We start from the raw sequence: 21,115 nt of genomic DNA, 5'->3' as shown, positions 1-21,115 counted from the left end.
TGGGAAGTGATGATGGCGATGGGGAACCAGTGCCTTTGTGTCATGAAGTTCCTGATGGCCACAGTGTTAGGAGGTGGTGGCAGGCATTCAGAGAATCATATACAATGAGGCAATTCTGCCCACCGTGCCTGTGCCAGCTCATTTGAAGGAGCTATCCAATTACTGCCACTTCCACCAACGCCCCCCCCCCCCACCCCGCCCCTGCTCTTCCCCCACAGCCCTATTATATTTTCCTTTTCAATTCCCTTTTCAAAGTTATCGTTGAGTGTGCATCCATCATGTATTCCAGGTCAGAACAACTCGCTGCATTAAAAAAAAAATCACCTCATCTCCCCCTCTGATTCTTCTTCCAATTATTGTAAGTCTGCATTCCGTGGTTACTGACCCTCCCGCCAGTGGAGCCAGTCCCTATCTACTCTAATAAAACCCTTCAAAATTTTGAGCACCTCCCCCTTACTTAACCTTCTCCCCACACTGAACCTTGCACTGCTTGCAAGTGAGCGGGGAGTTCCACAGGGGTGGGGGAGGGCAGAAGAGAGGGGTGGGGTGGGGGAAGGGGAGAAGAGAGGGGCGGGGTGGGGTGTTGCGTGGAATTGGAGACTGGTGCAGGGAAAAGCTTTTGCCTCAAGGCTCTGTAGGTTGCTATTGCCGTTTTCACTTGGCCATAATCTCATCTTTAGCTTCACATTCCCTTTGAAGCCCGTCACAACATTCCGCAGTCATGGGGGAAGGGGAGGGTGGAGAATCACCTGACCTCAAAGGTCAAGAAGGAGGAGGCCTCCTCTCCCCACAAGTTGCCCACATGGCAGAGAGATTTTGCAAAGCCAGTGGGAGTTAGCCCTAAACCACCGATAAAGCCCCTAAGAGGGGTTATCATTAACCACAACCGCCACCACCTCCCCCCCCCCACCCCCCCATTTAATCCGCTTAAGTCAGGAAGGCCAGAAGCGATCTCGATTGCTGAGATTGAGTAGAATGGGCCTATATTCTCTGGAGTTTAGAAGAATGAGAGGTGATCTCATTGAGACATATAACATTTTTAGAGGCTTGACAGGGGAGATGCTGACTGCAGAGTCTAGAACTATGTCAGTTATATAATAGAGAATGGTTACAGCACAGAAGGAGGCCCTTCGGTCTGTCGTGTCTGTGCCAACTCAGCTAGTCCCATTTGACCCACTCTTTCATTGTGGCCCTGCAAATATTTTCTCTTTCAATTTTCATTGAATTCCCTTTCGAAAGGTCCGATTGAAACTGCCGTCACCACACCATTAGGGAGTTCATTCCATGTCCTAATGTTTTCCTCATTTTGCTGTTGGTTCTTTTACCAATCACCTTCAGTCAGTGTCCTCTGGTTCTCAACCCTTCCGCCAATGGGAACGGTTGCTCTTTACCTCGGTGTCCAGACCCCTCATGATCTTGAACGCCTCCATCAAATCTCCTCCCGACCTTCTCTTCTCCAAGGAGAACAACCCCTGCTTCTTCAATCTTCTCCAGTCCCTCATCCTTGGAAATATTCTCATAAATTCTTTACGACACCCTCTCTCGTACCTTCACGTCCTTCCTAAAGTGCTGTGCCCAGAACTGGATACAATACTCCAGTTGAGACTGAACCAGTGTTTTATAAAGTTTCACCATAACCTCCTTGCTTTTCTACTCTATGCCTCTATTCATAAAGCCCAGGATCCCGTATGCTTTATTAACCAATTTCTCAAACTACCCTGCCTCATTCAATGATTTGTGCACATATAGCCACCCCCGCCCCACACCGTCCCACCCCACCCCCAGGTCCCTCTGCACCCACACCCCATTTAGACTTGTACCCTTTGTTTTATATTCCCTTTCCTCATTCTTCCTACCGAAATGTCTCACTTCACATTTCTCTGCGTTAGGTTTCATCTGCCACCCATCCTACCAGCCTGTCCACGTTTTCTTGGAGTCTGTCGTCCTCCTCACAGTTCACAATATTTCCAAGTTTTGTGTCATCTGCAAATTTTGAAATTGTACCCTGCACCCCCAAGTCCAGGTCATCAATGTACATCAAGAAAAGCTACAGTCCGAGTAGCAACCCCTGGGGAACCCCACAGTACACCTTCCGCCAGTCTGAAAAACAACCATTAACCAATTAATTAACCATTAATTAAGTGTTTAATTGTATTCAGATGGTGGGTATTAACTGGGGATTCACTCATGTCTAAAGGAGCAGGCTGAAACTGTGGTTGTTGGATTGGAGGTGCACTGTATGTAATGTGTGGCTCTGTAAGTGTAAGCCAATAAGTATATAAATAGTTTAGGTTTTGAGGGTGGGTTGGATTAGCTCAGTTGGCTAGATGGCCGGAGTGTGATTATAAAAAGATACTAATGCCGTGGGTTTAACCCCTGTGTTGGCTGTGGTAGTTCATGGAGACACGTCTCTTTGCCTTGCCCCACAATTAAGGAGTGATGCCACTCAACCTATATATTACCAACTGTCTTTCTAAAATGGAGAGAGAGATGCCAGTAGTCCTACAACAACAAACGAGCAGTGCATAAACTCAGGATAAGGGGTAGGACGGAGATGGGGAGAAAATTCTTCACTCAGAGGGTTGTGAATCTTTGCAATTCTGTCCCGAAAGAGCTCTGGATGCTCAGGCATTGAGACTGCGATCAATAGATTTTTGGGCACTAATGAAATCAAAGGATATGGCAATAGTGCGAGAAAGTGGTAAATGATGAGCCATGATCGTATTAAATGGCGGAGAAGGCTCATAAGGCCTACTCCTACTCTGATTTCTTATGTTCTAAGTTCCACTAAAAAAAGGCACAAGCTCAAACCAACGGACAGAAAGCAAAGTTGAAATTCGTTGCCAAGTGAGGGCTTTGGAGTGGATGCAGAAAAAATTTACAGGAATGTTTCCAGGGGTGAGGGAGCAGGGAGGTTATGATGGAGCTGTATAAAACGCCAGTTAGGCCACAGCTGGAGTACTGTGTACAGTTCTGGTCGCCACACTATAGGAAGGATGTGATTGCACTGGAGAGGGTGCAGAGGAGATTCACCAGTATGTTGCCTGGGCTGGAGCATTTCAGCTGTGAAGAGAGACTGAAAAGGCTAGGATTGTTTTCCTTAGAGCAGAGAAGGCTGAGGGGGGACATGATTGAGGTATACAAAATTATGAGGGTCGTTGATAGGGTAGATGGGAAGAAACTTTTTCCCTTAGCAGAGGGGTCAATAACCAGGGGCATAGATTTAAGTTAAGGGGCAGGAGGTATAGAGGGGATTTGAGGAAAAATGTTTTCACCCGGAGGGTGATTGGGATCTGGAACACACTGCCTGAAGAGGTGGAAGAGGCAGGAACCCTCACAACATTTACGAAGTATTTAGATGAGCACTTGAAACGCCATAGCATACAAGGCTACCGGCCAAGTGCTGGAAAATGGGATTAGAATAGTTAGGTGCTTGATGGCTGGCACAGACATGATGGGCCGAAGGGCCTGTTTCTGTGCTGTATAACTCTATGACTCTATGAGTTATGTGGATAGCTTGGAGAAGCTGGGGTTGTTCTCCTTAGAGAAGAGAAGGTTGAGAGGAGATTTGATAGAGGTGTTCAAAAGGGGTCTCAGACTGTAGTCAAAAGAGGAGAGGGGTGTAGACAGAGGAGATAGGGAGAAATTGTTCCCATTGGCAGAAGTGCCGAGAACCAGAGGACACCGATTTAAGGTGATTGGCTAAACAAACAACAGCGACATCAGGACATTTTTTTGAATACAACAAGTGATTAGAATCTGGAATGCACTGCCTGAGCGTGTGGTGGAGCTCGGATCAATGGTGGCTTAGAAAAGGGAATTGGATAAACACCCGAAGAGAAAAGATTGGCAGAGCCAGGGGGTAAGGGTGGGGCCATGGGACTAGCTGAATTGCTCTTGCAGAGGGCCGGCATGGACAAGACGGGCCAAATGGCCTCCTTCTGTGCTGTAACCATTCTATGATTCAATGGTGACCTAAATTACAACAGTGACTGCGTAATACTATATGTTCTCTTTATTTCTCTCTTTTCCTTTCTCTCTTTCTTCCCTTCTTCCCTCGCTGGGCAGGTCCCGATAGCAGCCTCCGCACAATTCTTACTTAATCTTGGAAGCTACTCTGGGTTAGGAAGGCTGGCACCATTGTGTCAGTTTTCACACTCCGCGCTCAGTCACTGTGACTGGAATTTCAAGCACTCTTTTTATATATGTGTGTTATGTGTGTCCAGACTCTCACAATTGCAGCTGTGTTTAGATGTCTTATTACTGTTTCGGAGAGAAAACAATCCCAGTGTCTACAGTGAGAAGAGCAACAAAGGGTGGTGCTCCCACAGTGTTACACTGTTTCACATTATTAACTTGTTCATTGCTGAGGTGTTGCTGCACTTATTGATTCGAGTGCAGCAAATAGAAGTCACAGGCAGGTTCACTGTGTGATTCTTCTCCTGTCCAACGCCATTTATTGAATCCCCCACTATCAACATCCTGGGGGTCACCATTGACCAGAAACTGAACTGGTTCAGCCACATAAATACCATGGCTACAAGAGCAGGTCAGAGGTTGGGAATCCTGCGGTGAGTAACTCACCTCCTGACTCCCCAATACCTGTCCACCATCTACAAGGCACAAGTCAGGAGTGTGATGGAATACTCTCCACTTGCCTGGATGGGTGCAGCTCCAACAACACTCAAGAAGCTCGACACCATCCAGAACAAAGCAGCCCGCCTGATCGCACCCCATCTACAAACATTCACTCCCTTCACCACCGACACACAGTGGCAGCAGTGTGTACCATCTACAAGATGCACTGCAGAAACTCACAAAGGCTCCTTCAACAGCACCTTCCAAACCCATGACCTCTATCACCTAGAAGGACAAGGGCAGCAGATGCATGGGAACACCATCACCTCAAGTTCCCCTCCAAACCGCACACCATCCTGACTTAGAACCATAGAAAAAATACAACGCAGAAGGAGGCCATTCAGCCCATCATGTCCACGCCAGCCAAATAAGCTAGCCGCCCAAATTAATCCCACTTTCCAGTACCTGGTCCATAGCCCCAAAGGTTACAGCACTTCAGGTGCACGTCCAGGTACCTTTTAAAAGAATTGAGGGTTTCTGTCTGGCAGCGAGTTGCAGATAACCAATACCCTCTGGGTGAAAAAGGTTCCCCTCATGTCCCCTCTCATCCTTCCATCTTAAATCTGTGTTCCCTGGTAACTGACTCCTCACCAGGGGAAACAGGTCCTTCCTGTCCGCTCTATCTAGGCCCCTCATAATTTTGCACACCTCAATCAAGTCACCCCTCAGCCTCCTCAGTTCCAGGAAAAACAACTCTAGCCTATCCAATCATTCCTCATTGCTGCAACCTTCAAGTCCTGGCAACATTCTTGTAAATCTCCTCTGTACTCTCTCCAAAGCAATTATGTCCTCCCTGTAATGTGGTGACCAGAACTGTACGCAATACTCCAGCTGTGGTCTAACCAGCGTTTTATACAGTTCCAGCATTACATCCCTGCTTTTGTATTCTATACCTCAGCCAATAAAGGAAAGCATTGCATATGCCTTCTTCACCACTCTGTCTACCTATCCTGACACCTTCAGGGACCAGTGGACATGCACTTCAAGGTCTCTCACTTCTACTACTTCTCTCAATATCTTCTTGTTTATTATGTATTCCCTTGCTTTACTTGCCCTTGCCAAATGCATTACCTCACACTTCTCTGGACTGAATTCTATTTGCCACTTTTCTGCCCACTCAACCAAACCATTGATATCATTTTGCAGACCATGGCTATCCTCCTCGCTATTAACTACACGGCTAATTTTTGTGTCATCAGCAAATTTCCCAATCATGCCTCCCACATTTAAGTCCAAATCATTAATATATACCACAAACAGCAAGGGACCCAACAATGAGCCCTGTGGAACACCACTGGAAACTGCCTTCCATTTGCAAAAACATCCGTCGACTACTACCCTTTGTTTCCTGTCACTGAGCCAATTCTGGATCCAACCTGCCACATTCCCCTGTATCCATGGGCTTTCATTTTACTGAACAGTCTGTCATGCAGTACATTGTCAAATGCCTTACTAAAATCCATGTAGACCACATCCATTGCACTACCCTCATCAATCCTCCTGTTACTTCCTCAAAAAACTCAATCAAGTTCGTAAAACATGACCTTCTCTTAACAAATCCATGCTGACTATCCCTGATTAATCCGTGCCTTTCTAAGTGACAGTTTATCCTATCCCTCAGAATTGATTCTAATAATTTACCCACCACCGAGGTCAGACTGACCGGCCTATAATTATTTGGCCTATCCCTCACATCTTTTTTAAACAATGGTACAATGTTCGCAGACCTCCAATCCTCTGGTACCTCACCCATATCAAGTGAGGATTTGAAGATGATCCTCAGAGCATCTGCTATTCCCTCCTTGGCTTCCTTTAACAACCTGGGATGCAATCCATCCGGCCCTGGTGATTTATTCACTTTCAAGGATGTCAGACCCTCTAGTACTTCCTCAATCATTATGCTTATTTCACACTCCTCCTCTTTAACTACAATGTCTGCATCAACCTTTTCCTTTGTGAAGACAGAGACAAAAAACTGATGACAAAAAGACCTCATGGCCCACATCGTCTGCATCCACACATAAGTTCCCCTGTACATCTCTGATAGGACCTACCCTTTCCTTTGAACTATATCGCCATTCCTTCACTGTTGCTGGGTCAAAATCCTGGAACTCCCTTCCTAACAGTACTATTGGTGTAACTACATCCCATGGACTGCAGCAGTTCAAGCAGGCAGCTCACCACCACCTTCTCGAGGACAATTACAGGTGGGCAATAAATGCTGGCCTAGTTAGCAATGCCCACATCCCATGAACGCATAAAAAGAATTTGTAACCCTGCGAAGCAGTGAGGCTCATGTGATTAACCCTTTCATCTCCTGTGTGAAGAACTGCTTATTCAATGTATCGACATCGGTGGATTGTAGTATTTCAGTGCCAGTACTGAGGGAGCTCCGCACTGTCAGAGGAGTCGCCTTCCGGAGGGGACGTTAAATTGAGGCCCCACCTCCTGCTCTCTCAGGTGGATGTAAAAGATCCCACAGCCACTATTTCAAAGAAGAGCAGGGGAGTTCTCCCAGGTGTCCTGGCCAATGTTTGCCCTTCAATTAACATCAGTATAAACAGACTTCCTGGCCATCACATTGCTGTTTGTGGGAACTTGCTGTCTGCAAATTGGCTACCATGTTTCCTACAGCATCTAATATAAGGCGCTAGGTAAATGCAGCTCTTTTTTTTCTTTTTTCATGGCACAACAGTTCCAGAAATGTCCCTGTTGCATTGCTCTTCCTTATTATCTCCATCCTCTTTAAACATCGCCCCACCTGCCCACTCCCCCCCACCTCCCCTCACACCCCTACCGAAGCCCGGTGATTTTACATCCCCTCTCTCCTTGACGTGCCCAGACCTCATCCTGAGTGCAATGCAAACAGAACAAAATGTCTGTCTGTTTCTCGGCCAAAGTCTTATTTGCTCATCTGTCTCAGGGCTGGTGCCTGTTACGAGTTTGAATTGAACATGGCAGCAAATGCTGGCCCTGCTAGCGACGCCCACATCCTTTAAAACAATTTTTTAAAATGCCTATATCTTGCCCTCTAGGCACCTTGTCATCCAGGGGGCTCTACATTTGGTCGTCCCACCCATTTTTCTTTGTGGGAACATGTTTACCCTGAATGCCTTGAATCTCCTTCTTGAATCTCCCATTGCTCTGACACTGATTTTACCTTCGGGTAGCTATTTCCAGTCCATTTTTTGAAAAATCCCTTCTCATTCGAGTAAAATTGGCCTCCCCCCACCCCCACCCCCCAAAATTAGAGCTCTTACTTAAAAGCAAAATACTGCGGATGCTGGAAATCTGAAATAAAAACAGAAAGTGCTGGAAATACTCAGCCGGTCTGGCACCACAAGCATTAACACACTCTTTGCCTTTGTCCCATGACATCTTTGTTATTTAATCTCTCCTGCCCTCTGCCCTATCACACACCTTCCTTTTTGTTCTCTTCACCACCAACCCCACCGCTCCCCCCTTCACTTGCTTAAAACCTAACTCTTTACGAACCTTTGCCAGTTCTGATGGGAGGTCACAGGCCTGAAACGTTAACTTTGCTTCTCTCTCCACAGATGCTGCCAGACCTGCTGAGTATTTCCAGCACTTTCTGCTTTTATTTAATATTAGAGCCCTTACTCATATTTTATCTTTCCTTTTCTATAACTATACTAAATATCACTGAACAATGATCATTAAAATGCTCTCCCATTAATACCCCCTCCACCTGCCCAGCTTCACTCCCTAAAATTAAATCCAGGTCCACCACACGCTGGCTAAAAAGTTTCTGCCGAGTGCAGTTTAGGAATTCTGTGTCCTTTTACACTGACTGTATCGCAGTTAATATGAGGGTTGTGAATCTTTGGAATTCTGTTCCGACAGAGGGGAAGTGGATGCTCTGTGATTAGGGTTTATCCAAGCCATTTACACAGCCTCGTTCAAACACTTGCTGAGCACTTCAAAACTGCCTGAAGATAAAGAATTGAAGAGCGTTTTCAGCAGTCCAAACAGGCTGGGACCTGCCGGCCATCTTTCATTTACCTTTAAGCCTCTCTCACCTTTGTACTTTATGCAAGGAGTAGCAAACTGCACGCAAAGCGAGTTGTAACCTGATTGAAATTTATCCCCTTCCCCAGCCATCAAGGAGGCTTTTCTCACTTGTCCATTTTTAATGCTCTGCGTTCGAGATCTTTATCGGCATTGCAGCATAAAGTGCCACCTTTGCCAGAAACAGTGGCAATTTCAACCTAACTCACCGAGCGGGGATGCCACAGGATTGGGTAGAAATCCAGTTTTGATCTCCCCACCCAATATTACTCACCATTGACTTCAATGCAGCGTAAGATCTGACCGTTATTTTGAAAAACAAATCGCTGCAAGAAAGCGGGAACAGCGGTTTCCCAACTTTGGCCAGATTCGGGGTTTTCCAGCGGGTTCCGACTTTTATTTAAAAGGCCGCCGGAAAACCCCGAACTTGTCCAGAGTTGGGAAACTGCTGTTCCCAATGTCAGCAGCTGTCAGCTGTGAATCTGAGCGCGATTATTTTTTACAAAACTGACCAACCACAGAGCTGCTGTGCTGAGCACCCCCGCTCCCTGCAACTGTTGGAGAGGTTGGGGGGCAGAGAGAGCGACAGATAGGGAGGTGGGAGGAGAGAGTGAGAGAAAGGGGGAGAGGGACAAAGAGAGAAAAGGGGGGGGGGGAGCACAGAGAGCAAGGACGAGAGAGAGAGAGAGTGATCAAGATCACTCCTGACAGATGGGACATCGATCCGGAATACTCAGCATCGCTACAAGAAATGTGCGGGCAGACATTGACTACTTGTGCAAGCAAAGAGATGTCAGGTATCTCACTAAATCAGAGTCCAACATAGTGATGAGAAAGGAAGTCAGTTAATTAATCTTCTCATTTAAAGCTTCTTCACAAAAATGAAGATTTATTCTTGTTTTGATTAATAGTAAGATCAATTTTTAATGCCTTTATCTTTCTGAAATTATCTCACCGGTCCCCTACGTAAGACAAAAATTGTAATGTGGCCCCCCCCACGCGAGAAGGTTGGACACCCCTGTTGTAGAGAGAGCTTTACTCTGTACCTAACCTGTTTTTTTTTACAGTTTCAAATTGCTTTTATTGCATGTTTCATGTGTCCTTCAAATTACTTTCCAGGCAGAAGGATTCCATCATATTTCTGCTGAAACCACCTCATGGATTAACCTGTGCTGTACCTGTCCCTGGGAGTGCTTGATGGGGACAGTGTAGAGGGAGCTTTACCCTGTATCTAACCTGTGCTGTACCTGTCCTGGGGGTGTTTGATGGGACAGTATAAAGGGAGTTTTACTCTGTATCTAACCCCGTTCTGTACCTGTCCTGGGAGTGTTTGATGGGGACAGTGTCGAGGGAGCTTTACTCTGTATCTAACCCCTGCTATACCTGTCCTGGGGGTGTTTGATAGGACAGTGTAGAGGGAGCTTTACTCTGTATCTAACCCCTGCTATACCTGTCCTGGGGGTGTTTGATAGGACAGTGTAGAGGGAGCTTTACTCTGTATCTAACCCCTGCTATACCTGTCCTGGGGGTGTTTGATAGGACAGTGTAGAGGGAGATTTACTCTGTTGGCCAGTCTTGGTGGCGATGTATAGGACCAGATTTTTCCTGGGGTAGCTCACCAGCAAGCTGGCTCTGTGTAAACACAGCAATATAGTCCCTGCAAAGGATTTCCATGGATACCATGGATGTGAGATAATGTCAGTGAAAGTGAGAGTGCCAACACCATGTGTTGGGTAACACGCACCTGACTCAGTCAGACCTGATTTATTCTAAGGGTTCCCCATCCTCCAGCCTTGCAATGGGGTCTCCAGGAATTGCAGATTAATCTCCGGGATATTGCTGAGAGTAAAGCTAGACAGCAAAATCAAAGGGGTGTTTAAACTTTTTTTTAAATTCGTTTTTTTCCCATTTTCTTTGAATCCTCTTGTTGATTGGCAATGAAGGTAACTGAGACGGTACGTGGTGGGGGGCGGGGTGGGGGGGTGGTGGGAAGAAGGCTGTTTGACTGGGTGGGGCAGTTGGAGGTGGGGAGGGTCACAATATGAAACCTCCAAGAATGTGTCAAACCAGAGTTGTTAGCCCCAGTTCTTGCAGATCTTCCACAAAACTTCCAGCTGGCTACTGGGGGAAACTCCATCTCAATTCCCAGCTCACCCCGCTCCTCCCCTCCCATTCCACTCTCCCCACTCCCCCCTCCCACTCTCCCCTCCCTCCACACTCCCACCCACCTCCTCCAATCTCCCCCCCCCCACTGTCTCCTCCCCATCCTCCCCTCCCCCCACCCCTTCCCACATCTCCCCTCCCTCCTCTCCATCCCACTCTTCCCCTCCCCGAGACCCCATTCGCCCCTCATCCTCTCCCACTGCCTGCCCTCACACTCCCCCTCCCCAACACCCTATGAAAATGTGCTTCCAGTTGGTAGGTGTGCCGGCCTGTCGGGCGGCCGAAGACAAGGCCACGTTTGGTTGTGGCTGAACGTGACCGAACATCCGACTGACGCTTGCAATATAGAAAGAGCTGGCATTTACAGAGCGCCTTCCAGGGCCTCGGGGGGACCGAAGCACTTTGTCAGACTCCAGAAAGCTTGTTCTGGAAGGATAATGCTGGAGCCTATCTTTTCGCAGTTCCACAGTTATTGTGCAGAATAAAAGGATAACAGACATGTAGCTCCTCACTCAAACCCTCCACCAGTCTCAGTAAGCGGCTGCTTATAAGCAATCAAGTAAGACCCCAATTAACACCCTCCACCTATATATCATCAAACAATTGATACACAATTAACAGATTAACATGCTTTACAGCCAATGAAGCACTTCCTTTGACTTGTGGTCACTGTTGCCATGTAGGAAACACAGCAGCCAATTTTCTTTGCCTCTAGCAAGTGCACATAAACAGCAATGTGATAATGGCCTGGTCATCTGGTTTAGTGATACGCATTGAAGAGGTGTTGGCTGTGGCTCAGTAGGTCACGCTCTTGTTTCTGATTATAGATGTATGTCCCTTGATATCACTTACGAAAAACAGACAACTTGGTTGTTATGCATTGCTGCTTGTGGGAGCTTGCTGTGCGCAAATTGGCAGCCACATTTCTGACATTACAACACTGACTACACTTTAATTGGCTGTTAAGCACTTTGGGATGTCTTGAGGTTGTGAAAGGCACTATAGAAATACATGTTCTTTCTTGCTTTACAGAGCAGGCCTTATGCCAGCCTTGTACATTATACTAAGCAGTTCACCTCAGGAGAATCAGTGTTTTGGGGCCCCTCCCACTCCCCTCAGAGAGCTCAGTAATGCATTTTTGAACAACAGCCGCCGAGCACTCAAGTTACACATTAACTCTTGCAGCTATGAAGCAGAGAATTAGATTATGCACCAAGGACTTGCTGAGGTTGAAATTCCAGTAAATGAATTTTGATGCTGATTGCAGCATTAGTCATTACTAGGCACAAACGTTCTCACATACGTCCTCTTCAGAACCGTTTAACGACCTTTCTCTGTCACCAAAAAAAGCACATTTACTCATCATGTATCAGACCTTCCTGGAACTGCCGGTGACCTCGCTGGGAACCAGCTCCCCCAGTCAACAACAAATGGGAAGTGACTGGGGAGGGTATTTGCTGGTGTGGTGTGGAAAGGGTTAACTTTCTCTGCGGCAATGACCTGCCTGACTGTGTCAATTGGACAAGGCAGGCACAGTGCTGCCGTTAATTGTCTCTCTCACTTCTTTCTATCCCAGCAAATTAAAATAATGGCTGCATGATTGGCCAGTGGTTGGTGAGGGAATAAGGCTTGTCAGTGCCAGGGTGAGAAGATTAATCCCTTCCATTGGGAACAGGCTGCCCAGTGACTGACTGTGAATGGGGAGAGGTGGGTGAGAGGGTTAATCCCCTCCACTGGGTACAGACTGCCCAGTGTCTGACTGTGAATGGGGAGTGGTGGGTGAGAGGGTTAATCCCCCCCATTAGGAACATGCTGCCCGGTGACTGACTGTGAATGGGGAGTGGTGGGTGAGAGGGTTAATCCCCCCCATTAGGAACATGCTGCCCAGTGTCTGACTGTGAATGGGGAGCGGTGGGTGAGAGGGTTAATCCCCTCCACTGGGTACAGACTGCCCAGTGTCTGACTGTGAATGGGGAGAGGTGGGTGAGAGGGTTAATCCCCTCCACTGGGAACGTGCTGCCCAGTGTCTGACTGTGAATGGGGAGCGGTGGGTGAGAGGGTTAATCCCCTCCACTGGGTACAGACTGCCCAGTGTCTGACTGTGAATGGGGAGTGGTGGGTGAGAGGGTTAATCCCCTCCATTGGGAACAGGCTGCCCAGTGTCTGACTGTGAATGGGGAGCGGTGGGTGAGAGGGTTAATCCCCTCCACTGGGTACAGACTGCGCAGTGTCTGACTGTGAATGGGGAGAGGTGGGTGAGAGGGTTAATCCCCATCCATTGGGAACAGGCTGCCCAGAGTGCAAAGCGGCAGCTAAAGGGTTAAGCATCTCTCCCCACATTTGAAGAAAATGTTGCAACTCTGGCAGAAACCATCGCTCCTCGGCTCTGCCCTTCCCCCAACTTCTCCTGATCCATCACCCATCACTTCAAACCTCCACATACCAGGTAACAGTCATGCCATTGACCTTTACACCATTGCACTGCAAGAAAAGAATTGGCATTCACATCACAGCTCATTAATTCCTCAGGACATTTTACAAAGACGCTTCATAGCCAGCTCTCAGAGTGCAGACTCTGCTGTGCAGTTTTACATACCACAAATATCCTCAAAAAGGAGAGCATCGGCCACTTAATCCGTTTTCAGAGGTGCAAGTTAAGGGAGAACCATTAGCTGCTTTTTAGAAAATATGCTATTAGGATCTTTGACATGTGACAGCTTGTGAGTTCAAACAAACAAAAGAGTCTTTCATTATTATAGCGCCTTTCATCACCGCAAAGCATTTTATGGTCAATGAAGTACTTTTTGCATTGTAGTTGCTGCTCTCTTGTAGGAAGCACGACAGCTAACCTGTGCACAGCAAGCTTCCAGTGTGATAATCATCAGATAATATGTTTTAGTGTGGTTTATTGAGGGGTAAATGTTGGTCAGGAGAGCGGGGATAATGCCCCTGCTTTTCTTCAAAATAGCACCACGTGAGCAAGCAGACACGGCCTTGGTTTAATGTCTCAACTGGAAGACGGGCACCTCCGACAGTGCAGCACTCCCTTGGGGGTGCCAGCCTGGGTTTTTGTATTTAAACTCTGGAGTGGGACTTAAACCCATAGCCTTCAAACTCCAACTGAGCCACAGCTGACCACCGAGGTTAACATCCCATCCATACCCCCTCTGACAAATCAGCCCAGATCGTAGTCAAGTCCTGAGCATTGTGAGGCAGAGTGGGGAGGCAGAGCTTGAACCCACAGCGAGACAGGCAGAGAGAGAGAGAGAGAGAGACGGGCTGAGAGAGATACAGACAATGAGAGCAAGAGAGACAGATAGACTGAGAATGAAAAAGAATGAGAGAGACTGACAGAGAGGGCAAATGAGACAGAGACAGGCAGAGTGAGAGAGAGAGACAGACAGACAGAGAGGGAGATGGAGAGGGAGAAAGAAAAGGAGAGACAGAGAGATAGGAAGAGAGAGACAGAGAGAGAGAGAGATAGGAAGAGAGAGACAGAGAGAGAGAGAGACAGGCTGAGAGAGACAGAGAGACTGACAGAGACAGACAGACTATGAGAGTGAGGGAGACAGGCTGAGACAGAGAGAGAGAAAGAGATGACAGAGAGGGTGAATGAGAGAAAGACAGAAAGGGGGAGAGAGAGAGAGAGAGAGAGTGAGAGTGAGAGAGACTGACAGAGTCAGTATCACCTACTTTACAGTGTGGTACGGAGTCTAGATATATGCCACTGCCTACAGAGGGCACAGGTAACAAGGGGGAGGAATAGAAAGAACTGGAAATTGAGAGGGACAGTGGCTGTTACATTATTGTGTGTTGCTCAGTTATCACTTTTGTTAGTGAGCCACCTCTACCCTATAAACTCTAGGGTGCCCAGAATTGAATGGAAACCCTCGATGATGTAATAGCTTCTGGATCCCACTGAAGTCAATAAAGCTGATCGGGTGGGGACTGTAACGGGCAGCTAGCCACCCCTTTCTTTCTCTGGTCCTCTCACATGCTATCTCCCTCTCTTCCTCTCTCTGTGTCTCCCAACTCCTAATCTTGCAGACGGAGTCTCTCTGTCTGTCGAGCAGCTGATAATGGGATGACCCCTCACTCCTTCCTTTATCACCCTTTCTCTGATATATTTACTCACTCCTTGTCTCACTCCGAGTCTCTGTGACTGTGTGCTGCCTGTCCTTGACCTCCTTGTAACCTACCAGCTTTCTGAAATTCCCAGTAAAGTAAGAGAAATATATTGGTTAGACCACACTTGGAGCATTGTCTGTGCACAGTTCTCGTCTGTATATTATCAAAAGGACCATCAACTCAGTGAAAGACGCTCTTTCGGTCTGCCCGAAACTTGCTGGTCCTCCTGTGCAAAGAGCTGTCGACGGGCACATTCCAAGGTCCAGGACTACGTGCTGAGGGGCGCACTGAAGCTTGGGGCAGCCGCTGCAAAGGCTCAACGGGGAAAGGCCACTGTGTAAGGTCCTCCCACCATAGTGAACCGAGGGTCTGGAATCCACGTAAAGCGCCTCGAGCTGGACACACCAGAGAATGTTTGACGTATAATGTAAATGTACATTGTAAATATAACCTGTAATGGAAAGTTTAGTGAGACACCTCATGAACTGAAGAACTGGCGAAAGCGCAAAGAAAAGGTTTGACAAGGGTGATACCAGAACTGAGAGGTTATAAATATCAGGAAAGGCTGAACAGACTGCGGCTCTTTTATCTGGAATACAGAGCGCTGAGGAATGGCCTAATAGAGGTTTTTAAAGTTATGAAAGAGTAGACATAGAGAATAAGTGCTGTAGACCAAAACCAGCAGCCATAAATATAAGAGATTCGCTAATTAATCCAGTAGGGAATTCAGGAGGAGCTTCTTCACCCAGAGAATGGTGAGAATGTAAAACCCGCTACCACGGGGAGTAGTTGAGGCTCATAGTATGGATGGATTTAACGGGAAGCTCCCGTTCACCCATCAACACCCTCCCCCACCCCCACCCCCACCCCACATGCCCTCTGACCTCCACTGGCTCCCGGTATCATCAATGCCTCGATTTTAAAATTCTCATCCCTGTTTTCAGGTCCCTCCCTAGCTTCAACCCTCCCTATATTCCCAACCTCCTGTAGTGCCACGCCCCTCCGAGATCTCTGCGCTCCTCCAATTCTGGCCTCTTCAGCACTCCCGGATTTCCATCACCTCGCCATTGGCAGCCGCGCTTTCAGCTGCCTGGGGCCTGAGCCCTGGAATTCCCTCCCTAAACCTCTCCTGCTTCAAGCCGCTCCTTAAAACATGCCATTTTGAACCAAGCTTCTGGCGTAATATCTCCGATTTGGCTGAGTGTCAAACTTTATTTGCCAACATTCCTGTGAAACACCTCGGGATGTTTTATTATGTTAAAGGTGCTACATAAATGCAAGTGGTTGTCGTTGTCTCTGGCACTGGGCCTACAAAATTGGAGGGTGGCAAATGTTCAAGAAAGGGAATAGGGATAACCCTGGGAATTACAGACCAGTCAGTCTTACGTCGGTGGTGGGCAAATTATTGGAGAGGATTCTGAGAGACAGGATTTATGATTATTTGGAAAAGCATAGTTTGATTAGAGATAGTCAGCATGGCTTTGTGAGGGGCAGGTCATGCCTCACAAGCCTTATTGAATTCTTTGAGGATGTGACAAAACACATTGATGAAGGAAGAGCAGTGGATGTGGTGTATATGGATTTTTGCAAGGCGTTTGATAAGGTTCCCCATGGTAGGCTCATTCAGAAGGCAAGGAGGCATGGAATGCAGGGAAATTTGGCTGTCTGGATACAGAATTGGCTTGCCCATAGAAGACAGAGGGTGGTAGTAGATGGAAAGTATTCAGCCTGGAGCTCGGTGACCAGTGGTGTTCCACAAGGATCTGTTCTGGGACCTCTGCTCTTTGTGATTTTTATAAATGACTTGGATGAGGAAGTGGAAGGCTGGGTTAGCAAGTTTGCCGATGACACAAAGGTTGCTGGAGTTGTGGATAGTGTGGAGGGCTGTTGTAGGTTGCAACGAGACGTTGACAGGATGCAGAGCTGGGCTGAGAAGTGGCAGATGGAGTTCAACCTGGAAAAGTGTGAAGTGATTCATTTTGGAAGGTCGAATTTGAATGCAGAATACAGGCTTAAAGACAGGATTCTTGGCAGTGTGGAGGAACAGAGGGATCTTGGGGTCCACGTTCATAGATCCCTCAAATTTGCTAACCAAGTTGATAGGGTTGTTAAGAAGGCGTATGGGGTGTTGGCTTTCATTAACTGGGGGATTGAGTTTAAGAGCCGCGAGGTTATGCTGCAGCTCTATAAGGCCCTGGTTAGACCACATTTGGAATATTGTGTTCAGTTCTGGTCGCCTCATTATAGGAAGGATGTGGAAGCTTTAGAGAGGGTGCAGAGGAGATTTACCAGGATGCTGCCTGTACTGGAGGGCATGTCTTATGAAGAAAGGTTGAGGGAGCTAGGGCTTTTCTCATTGGAGCGAAGAAGGATGAGAGGTGACTTGATAGAGGGGTACAAGATGATGAGAGGCATAGATAGAGTGGATAGCCAGAGACCTTTTCCCAGGGCGGAAAGGGCTATCACCAGGGGGCATAATTTTAAGGCGATTGGAGGAAGGTTTAGGGGAGATGTCAGAGGTAGGTTCTTTACACAGAGAGTGGTGGGTGCGTGGAATGCACTGCCAGCGATGGTAGTAGAAGCAGATACATTAGGGACATTTAAGCGACTCTTGGATAGGTACATGGATGATAGTATGAAGGGTATGTCGGTAGTTTGATCTTAGGGTAGGTTAAAGGGTCGGCACAACATCGTGAGCTGAAGGGCCTGTACTATGCTGTACTGTTCTATGTTCTAAAATAGCCCCAGAAAAGCAGCCGCTCCCCCTCTCCCTCCACCCCATGTACTGTAAGTCTTGTAATGCACCTTTTAATAAACATACAGATACCTATCGATTGCAGTCTGTGTTGTCACAAGCAAAACCACAAAAAGACAAGTAATACTACATATAAGTTGTTCCCTGCAAATCAGAAATGGCAGACCTCAACACGTTGCATGCTATCTATCTCCCCATACTCCAGCCCTTTGTTCCAAATTTAGAGTATTTAAAAAGGGGAAGGCCCTGCAAGTTCAACCTTGCAACTTGCTAGCGTGCAATCAGATTCAGAAAAATATAAACTAGTCGCAACAGCAGTGAACTGCAATAAAAAAAAAACAGCAAGTGTTTTGCCACTGGCACACTAATTCCCAGTAATTATTTGTGATTCCCAAGTGCCATATGTTTGGAAGTTGTGCAAGTTGAATACGCAAGCAGAATTCCTAGGCTATTTCTGTCGGGGAGACAGTCACCTCATTGTTCAGGGAGCACCCACTGGCTTTGTGGCCGATCATTGCATTTGGTTCTCTGTATTTTACCAAATTTGATGCACCCAGTCATCCATCCATTCAGAAGAACAGTTTAACTCTCACAGGGAACCATTATAATTTAGGTTCAGTTATGGGAATCACTTATGGGAGCGGTGTGTTATATCAACGTGGTAGACTAAAGGGTGCGTTTTATCAAAAAATGTTTCAATGTACGGTGTGTTATATTGGAGAGCTACAGTGAAGGTTGTGTTCTATGTGTTACAGTGAGTGGTGTATTGTATCAGTGTTACAGTGAGGAGTGTGTGTTATATCAGTGTGTTACAGTGAGGGGTGTGTTATATCAGTGTGTTACAGTGAGGGGTGTGTTATATCAGAGTGTTACATTGGGGATGTGTGTTATATCAGTGTTACCTTGGGGATGTGTGTTATATCAGTGTGTTACAGTGAGGGGTGTGTTATATCAGAGTGTTACAGTGAGGGGTGTGTTATATCAGAGTGTTACCTTGGGGATGTGTGTTATATCAGAGTGTTACAGTGAGGGGTGTGTTATATCAGAGTGTTACATTGGGGATGTGTGCTATATCAGAGTGTTACCTTGGGGATGTGTGTTATATCAGTGTGTTACAGTGAGGGGTGTGTTATATCAGAGTGTTACAGTGAGGGGTGTGTTATATCAGAGTGTTACAGTGAGGGGTGTGTTATATCAGAGTGTTACCTTGGGGATGTGTGTTATATCAGAGTGTTACAGTGAGGGGTGTGTTATATCAGAGTGTTACCTTGGGGATGTGTGTTATATCAGAGTGTTACCTTGGGGATGTGTGTTATATCAGAGTGTTACCTTGGGGATGTGTATTATATCAGAGTGTTACATTGGGGATGTGTGTTATATCAGAATGTTACAGTGAGGGGTGTGTTATATCAGAGTGTTACCTTGGGGATGTGTGTTATATCAGAGTGTTACAGTGAGGGGTGTGTTATATCAGAGTGTTACCTTGGGGATGTGTGTTATATCAGAGTGTTACAGTGAGGGGTGTGTTATATCAGAGTGTTACCTTGGGGATGTGTATTATATCAGAGTGTTACAGTGAGGGGTGTGTTATATCAGAGTGTTACATTGGGGATGTGTGTTATATCAGAGTGTTACCTTGGGGATGTGTATTATATCAGAGTGTTACATTGGGGATGTGTGTTATATCAGAGTGTTACAGTGAGGGGTGTGTTATATCAGAGTGTTACCTTGGGGATGTGTGTTATATCAGAGTGTTACATTGGGGATGTGTGTTATATCAGAGTGTTACAGTGAGGGGTGTGTTATATCAGAGTGTTACCTTGGGGATGTGTGTTATATCAGAGTGTTACCTTGGGGATGTGTATTATATCAGAGTGTTACCTTGGGGATGTGTATTATATCAGAGTGTTACATTGGGGATGTGTGTTATATCAGAGTGTTACCTTGGGGATGTGTGTTATATCAGAGTGTTACAGTGAGGGGTGTGTTATATCAGAGTGTTACCTTGGGGATGTGTGTTATATCAGAGTGTTACATTGGGGATGTGTGTTATATCAGAGTGTTACAGTGAGGGGTGTGTTATATCAGAGTGTTACCTTGGGGATGTGTGTTATATCAGAGTGTTACCTTGGGGATGTGTATTATATCAGAGTGTTACCTTGGGGATGTGTATTATATCAGAGTGTTACATTGGGGATGTGTGTTATATCAGAGTGTTACATTGGGGATGTGTGTTATATCAGAGTGTTACCTTGGGGATGTGTGTTATATCAGAGTGTTACATTGGGGATGTGTGTTATATCAGAGTGTTACAGTGAGGGGTGTGTTATATCAGAGTGTTACCTTGGGGATGTGTGTTATATCAGAGTGTTACAGTGAGGGGTGTGTTATATCAGAGTGTTACCTTGGGGATGTGTATTATATCAGAGTGTTACCTTGGGGATGTGTATTATATCAGAGTGTTACATTGGGGATGTGTGTTATATCAGAGTGTTACCTTGGGGATGTGTGTTTTATCAGTGTGTTACATTGGGGATGTGTGTTTTATCAGTGTTACATTGAGAAGACTGTTACAATGAGCGGTGTGTTTTATACCAGAGTGGTCGAGTGAATGCTATATTATATCAGGTGAGTTTTACAGTGAGGAGTGTGCATTATATCGGTGAGTGTTACAGCGTTATCAGGGTCTCTGATGGCCCACAGCTTGTTGTGCCAGAAACAGTCTACATTGTGGGCAGGGCACAGTGCATTTGGTGTCCCTCATTTAAACCATCTATTTTGCATGTTTTTGAAACACAAGCATTGAAACAGCTGTCAACTCTTGCTGCCTGATGCACACAGATTCCCAGGAATCTCATGCTCCAGCTGGCTTAAGCCACCTGGGCTTTTCCGCATGACTTCCCAGGCTGACAGTTCTTCCCCCCACCCCGCCCCCCACACACACCCCCACCCCCCCGCCGGCCCCATCCCACCCCACTGCCCCGGGAATGCTGATGAGCTGGGCTCCCAGAGCAGACACATTCCTCTCCGCCTAGGTCAGCTCACCTTGCCTCAACAGCAGGGGCAGCTTCAAGACCCCAGCCTGTATGCTCAACAGTGTGGAAAGGGCCCCACAGGGGTCATTGACTGAGGGAAATTATGCAAAAAAGGCAGACTTGCATTTCTTTAGCACCTTTCATGACCTCAGGAAGTCCCAAAGCACTCTACAGTCAATCAAGTAGTTTTGAAGTATAGTCACTGTTGTAACATAGGAAATGCAGAATTTGCGCACAGCAAGCTCCCACAAACAGCAATGCGATAATGACTGGATAATCTGTTTTTGTGATGTCGATTGAAGGATAACTCCCCTGCTGCTCTCCAGAATGGTGCCATGGGATCTTTCACATCCACCTGAGAGGGCAG

At 46.7% G+C, this 21,115-nt stretch overlaps 1 protein-coding gene across 3 annotated transcripts in view; it reads left to right on the top strand.

Moving 5' to 3' along the window:
- The window catches only part of LOC137346228 (discoidin domain-containing receptor 2-like), a 161,164-nt gene that overhangs the window by 79,080 nt on the left and 60,969 nt on the right, over positions 1 to 21,115 (top strand). The gene's annotated exons all lie outside the window — the stretch shown is intronic.

The sequence above is a fragment of the Heterodontus francisci genome, chromosome 29 (genome assembly GCF_036365525.1).
Source record: "Heterodontus francisci isolate sHetFra1 chromosome 29, sHetFra1.hap1, whole genome shotgun sequence".
Taxonomy (NCBI): domain Eukaryota; kingdom Metazoa; phylum Chordata; class Chondrichthyes; order Heterodontiformes; family Heterodontidae; genus Heterodontus; species Heterodontus francisci.
This window is presented reverse-complemented; position numbering and strand designations above follow the sequence as displayed.